Source organism: Suricata suricatta, chromosome 12 (genome assembly GCF_006229205.1).
Source record: "Suricata suricatta isolate VVHF042 chromosome 12, meerkat_22Aug2017_6uvM2_HiC, whole genome shotgun sequence".
NCBI classification, from domain to species: Eukaryota; Metazoa; Chordata; class Mammalia; order Carnivora; family Herpestidae; genus Suricata; species Suricata suricatta.
This window is the reverse complement of record NC_043711.1, coordinates 17,737,264-17,743,114: the sequence shown is the minus strand read 5'-3', so window position 1 is coordinate 17,743,114 and position 5,851 is coordinate 17,737,264. Positions and strand designations below refer to the sequence as shown.

The window sequence follows — 5,851 nt, the reverse complement described above, 5'->3', positions numbered from 1 at the left end:
TGAGAGCCTGGAACAAAGGCGGGGTAGGGCCTTTATGGGTTGGGGAACAGGGAGTTACAGGAAATTGTGACACAGGTAGAGGGGTCCAATCATTATCACATAACATCATTGGCAGTAACTTTAACCATACACATTGTCCAGAGTGTTGGTTACTTTTGGCAGAACCCAATCACAACATTTAGAGTGTTAACCAATTACAAGTGGACCCAGGACCCTCCCATAGGGTGTAACTAGCCTTCTAGGCCTGCCTTTAAAAACGTTAAGGGTATTAGCTGGCCTTTCCTGATTGGGTGTCACAAGGGTGGTCCCTTCTGCCTTGGACAACGTGTGCCCTTCTATTGTCTAAGGATTCTGAGTCCCTACACCACGAAATTATTTTCTCTAAGTCCCACAGAAACCTGTGTGTCACTATAGTGAAAAGAGTTACGTAACCTTCAAAAAGAATGTATTCAAAGTAAACAGCTGATAAAAAGTTAACCTGGAGTACTGGTGATGTAAATACATACCCAATTCCCCTCCTCAGTTTTGGAAACCCATCGCCTTGCTCCTATGGCTCAGATTTCCTAAATTACTAGCAGAATTTCACTGCTAAATGTTACACAGAGGTTGGCAAAGTAAACTGCAACTGACTTAAAATGAGACTTTTAGTATAAAGTCACTTCCATGGTGGTAATCTAATACAGAATATTGCCAATATTTCTGATCTCACTTTACTCATGAAAAACTTATTTTGAAATAAAAAAATGTCCCCAATAGGATGTCAAGTAGCCAATATTGACACTCATTTGCTGTCTCTCTTCTGACATGCTCAAAGGCCATGTGATCCTCTCAGAGATACAGATCTCACTATCCAAGACTAAATAAGTACTACTACATGCTTACTCAATAAGAAATCTTAGGTCAATTTCTTTATCCTTTAGGATTTCCTAGAAAACCAGAATTTAGAACTTCAAAAAAATACTTCAAGCATAGGTAAATAGAAACTAAATGAAAATTAAAGTGCTAAGAATGATTACGGAACATTATTTCTAAAATAGAAAACAGGGGTGCCAGGTGGCTCAGTCGGTTAAGCATCCGGATTCGGCTCAGGTCACGATCTCACGGTTCGTGGGTTCGAGCCCCACATCAGGTTCTGTGCTAACAGCTAGCTCAGAGCCTGGAACCTGCTTCAGAATCTGAATCTCACTCTCTTTCTGACCCTCCCCTGCTCGCACTGTCTCTCTCACCAAAACAAACAAACAAACAAAAACATTAAAAAATAATAAATAAGTAAATTAGAAAACAATTGGGGACGTCTGGGTAGCTCACTTAGTTTAAGTGTCTGACTTCAGCTCAGGTTATGGTCATGGTCTGTAAGTTCGAGCCCTGCATAAGGCTTTGTGCTGACAACCCACAGCCTGGAGCCTGCTTCAGGTTCTGTGTCTCTCTTTCTTTCTGCCTCCCCCCTCCAACGCCCCCACTTGTGCTCAGTCTCTCAAAAATAAATAAACGTTAAAAAAATTTAATAGAGCACAAATGACTTTTTTGTTTTACCTGTATTTTTATGCAAGATACTGCTTCTTGGGTGAATAAAAACTATAAATATTGTTACCATCTACAAAATTTCACTACCATTATTAGCTCTCATTTAATGAGAGCCAATTTCAGGTTTGACTCCTTCTCATTAAATCTTCACAACCCTACAGAGTGACTATCATCCACTTCTTACAAATGAGGAAACTACAGTTCAAAAAAGTTAAGTAACTTGGCAGGACTACAACGCTGGCAAGCAGTATTATCCAAAGACAATACTTCCCCCAGATTCATGACCTATGGGGATTCATAAATCCCCACCATCCTCCCCAGAGAACCTAATACTATCTACCTCCAGAATCACAACAATAGGCCATGCTTTCCACTTTCTCTGGATTTCTCCCCCAGAATGGAGCTCAGAGGTTTGCCCATAGGCTTCTCACCAACTAAATGTTCAAAAAGCAGGGTAAAATTTCAGACTCCGTCCCAAAAAAGAGAAAACCATTTCACACTTACTGAAGGTTCTACGTCTAGATTTAATACTTAACTTTTAATCTTTCAAAGTTAAATATCCCTAATTCTACTTAAAAGAGTGCTGACATTGCTCAAAGGGGCCAGAATGTTGTCTCATTAACAGAACTGATGACAAGGCTTTAACTTCCTTTAGATGTTGACTATTGTCCCTACACCCTAGACAGAGGAGTAATAAAATTTACTTCTCCTCCAGAGCCAAAGTCACGTGTTCAAAAGACGTGACACCCTCCCTGGGCTAAAGGATCCAAACTGAAGACCTCTTTCTCAGTTTATTTTTCTTTATTAAAAAAAATTTTTAATGTTTTTTATTTATTTTTTAGAGACAGAGAGAGACAGCGCAAGCAGGGGAGGGTCAAAGAGAGAGGGAGGTACAGAATCTAAAGGCTTCAGGCTCTGAGCTAGCTGTCAGCACAGAGCCGACGCGGGGCTCGAACCCACAAACCATGAGATCATGACCTGAGCCGAAGCTGGACGCTTAACCGACTGAGGAACCCAGGCGCCCGTTTCTCGGTTTAAAGGTGACAAGAACAAAACAGCTTTTGGCCAGTCTGGCGATGCTTACTCCAGCCATAATATTTGGCTCTGAATGGTCTCATACTAAGGTTACATCTCCAAAAAACAAACAAACTACTTAGTACTTTAAAAATATTAACTAGCAACTTAGTTTCAATACCCTACACTATACCATAATTAGATGGTTGGCATTAGCCCCATGTGGTTATTAAATTTAACTTAAAAATTAAATAAAACCTAAAAGTTGGGTTTTTAGTCGCACTAGCCACAAGTCAAATGCTAAATAGCCACGTGTGGCTAGGGACTACTCTACTCAGCAGCAAAAGTACAGAATATGTCCATTATGGCAGAAAAGTTCTACGGGACAGAGCAACAATCACTACAGAGGTGAAGTCATTCGAAAACACCGGTGCCTCTCCCGGAGCTAGCACAGCAGCATCTGGCGAAGACGGCAGCGCAGCTCTTGGGCCGAACGTCGGTACCGAGGCGCCGGGACAGCCTCGAGGACACGGAGCCCACGCGCAGGGGATCCTTCGCAGGCGGGCGTTAACTAACCGTGCGAGTGGCTCTGCGAAGGCTCCGAATTTTGACTGGAGTTGCAAACCCCAGGGGCGGCGAGTTTCCCCGGCGCGCCCCGGTAGGGAGGGCCCAGATGTACCCGCGCCAGTCGGGCAGAGGCGCTGGCCTCCGACCTCTCTTCCAGCTGGGAAGACGGCGGGAGGAGGAAAAACTGAGGGACGCCAGGCGCCCGCCTGCTCCAGCCGTAGCTTTCAGCCGCCCCTCCGCGGGCGGCGCTGGGCGCCGAGACGGTGAACCGGCGGCTGGGGGGGCACCGGGGCCTCGCGGGCGGCGACGAAGGCGGAGCTCCGACCCGGCCAGGGAGGCGCGCAGAGAGCCCACCCTCCTCCTCGGCGCGCGGGGGTAAACAAGGCCGCGACCTGCGCCGCACACTTACCGGGAGCCGCAGCCCGCGGCCTCTGAGCCCGGGTGGGCCAGACCGGGTCCGGCCGGGCCAGAGAGATCGGACACAGGGGCAGAGGCAGCAGCGGAGGAGACGGGCCGACGCCGGTCAAGGCCCGCGCTCCTTCCTCCCGCGGAGCCGTCTCCACAGCTCCGGAAGTGCTCAGCACGGTTGCGTCACTTCCGGCCCGGGGTCGACCCGCGGTCGCTGAGGTCGCGACTGGCGCTGGGTATTAGCGTCCCTTGGCCGGCGCTTCGCTACAGCACAGCATTCAGACCCCGAGTGTGAGCGGGGTAAGACCGGCTCAGACGGCCGAGGGAGGCAGCGGGGAGAGGGGTCGCCTTATTGGAGAGTGGTCAAGGCAGCTCTTCCGGCTTTCACCAGCCGCCGCCCGCCAGGATATTCTTAACCAGCGTTTTTCTGAGGACTGCTCGCTTCACTGTTTGTATTCCAGTGTAGCGCACATAGAAGACATAATGACGTCTGTGGAGTGGATAAAGGACTGTTGTTTCTCGGCCGCTATCTGGTGGAAAGAGAACTGGGCCTTCGGGTCAGCGCGCCGGGACGGGAATTTCTGCCTACACTCTCAGGCTGCCGCCTGGTGGCCCTCGAGCCGCAGAGACCAGGCTGGCTCGGCTTTCCCTTTGCTCTCCCGCCCAGTTCTCCACCTTCCCATTCACCGTAGAAGGTTGAATCAAAATTGTGTTTTGCCACATTGCCTGGCTGCACGGTTTCTGCAAACAGTGTAGGAAGTATGTGGCGTTATGTCTCCCCGTAACTTCTAGGACCTGTTCCCAAGTATTTATGGGTATAGTAGAGCCACTGAGTCTCGCTCAAGTTGCTGCTGCACAAGTGGAAATGCGGTGATATCAGGGAACATTCTGGCTATTGAAGTCCTCATAACCCAAACTATTTCAACCCATGTACAAGTCCTGTATGTACTGATATTCAAGCTGTGTGTAACGAGTTCTTTAGTTCTTGATTTTTTTTCTTTTTCCTTTATGCATGTATCTTTGTATCTCTCTCTCTTTCTCTGTCTCTCTCTTTTTTTTTTTTGAGCATGAGCAGGGGAGGGAGGTGAGGGAGAGGGAGAAAGAATCTCATGCAGGCTCCACGCTCAAGGTGGAGCCCATCGCATGGCTCCATTTCATGACCTTGGGATCGTGATCCAGCTGAAATCAAGAGTTGGTTCTCAAGTGACTCAGGCGGCCTCCCACCCCCGTATTTCTTATACATGGTTTTCAGCTTCCAGTTTAACTCAGAGCATGTACTTAAATAAGGTGCAGCCAAGTTCTAGAAAGCCTCAACCCCCCAAAAGAGAAATAACTACTTGAAAGCCCAAATTAATTTGGAGTGAAAACTAGTATCAATGAGTAATAATTGTAGGATTATGAATTTTATATGGAATTTTATATGCATTAGCAACATAAAAGTCTCCTAAAATCCAATGTACTTATTTGTTTTGGCAAAACATTCCTTTAAATTAGCCAAGAAACTAAGATATTTTGTGCAAATGAAATCTCAATTTCATAGTTGGGTTCTCACTTTGGGCTACTGGTAATAAATGCTCTCCAGCAAATAAAAGGAAACAGTCAGTCTTTCTGCAAAGCATTATTGGATTTGCAAAATAGAGAATTTGTTCATATGTCAAGAATATGGGTGCACATACAATATATTGGAATCCTATGTGTTATCTTTACTTGTTCACCTGTCTTTCCCATGCTAAAGTTGAGTTTCTTAAGGGCACAGATCCAACCTTATTTTCATATTACTTTATTAAGTAAACATTTATTGGGCTGATGATAATATTTTTAACTAGTGGCAATTTCTTTCCAGGAAATAGAGATTTAAGCATTAAGTCAAAGCATTTAAGGATCTGCATAAAAGTCTGTGCACAGATATATGCTTTGGAATGGTGATTCTAATAGGAAATGTTTGCAGCATCCAAAATGTCCCAAAGTAAGAGTTTGTTAAATTATGGTAAGATATACAATAAAGAGAACTATTAAATATGATGCTGTACTAAGGCATTTATTGACAAGGAAAGGTATTTTTTGTATGCTCTTAAGTGATAAGAATAAGAAATGAAATGTGTATAATGAAATGTTTTCAAAATATGTATGCATGTAAAATATATCAAGTCTCAGATTTCTGGGGTACAGGAATCCAGACAGACCAAAGTGGGAGTGGATTCTCTCTGTTCCTCAGTATCTGGGGCCTCAGCTGGAATACTTGAAGGCTAGGAGCTGGAATCGTGGGAAGAATTATTAACTCATGTTATGCCCAAGATTTCAATATCGTCCCCAAAAACCAGAGACCGCCGGGGAGACC

General features: G+C 45.4%; 1 protein-coding gene and 1 long non-coding RNA gene across 4 annotated transcripts in view; one reads left to right on the top strand and one right to left on the bottom strand.

Moving 5' to 3' along the window:
* Positions 1-3,679, bottom strand: part of ARIH2 (ariadne RBR E3 ubiquitin protein ligase 2) — a 50,808-nt gene extending 47,129 nt beyond the window's left edge. For all 3 annotated transcript variants that reach the window (XM_029916361.1, XM_029916362.1, XM_029916363.1), the window contains exon 1: positions 3,515-3,679. The gene's annotated coding sequence lies outside the window, so the exon portion shown is untranslated. The remainder of the gene's footprint in view (positions 1-3,514) is intronic.
* Positions 3,621-5,535, top strand: LOC115273345. The gene is made up of 2 exons (XR_003900782.1): positions 3,621-4,272; positions 5,357-5,535. It is a non-coding gene; the product is annotated as an uncharacterized LOC115273345 (long non-coding RNA).
* The last annotated feature ends 316 nt before the right edge of the window (positions 5,536-5,851 follow it).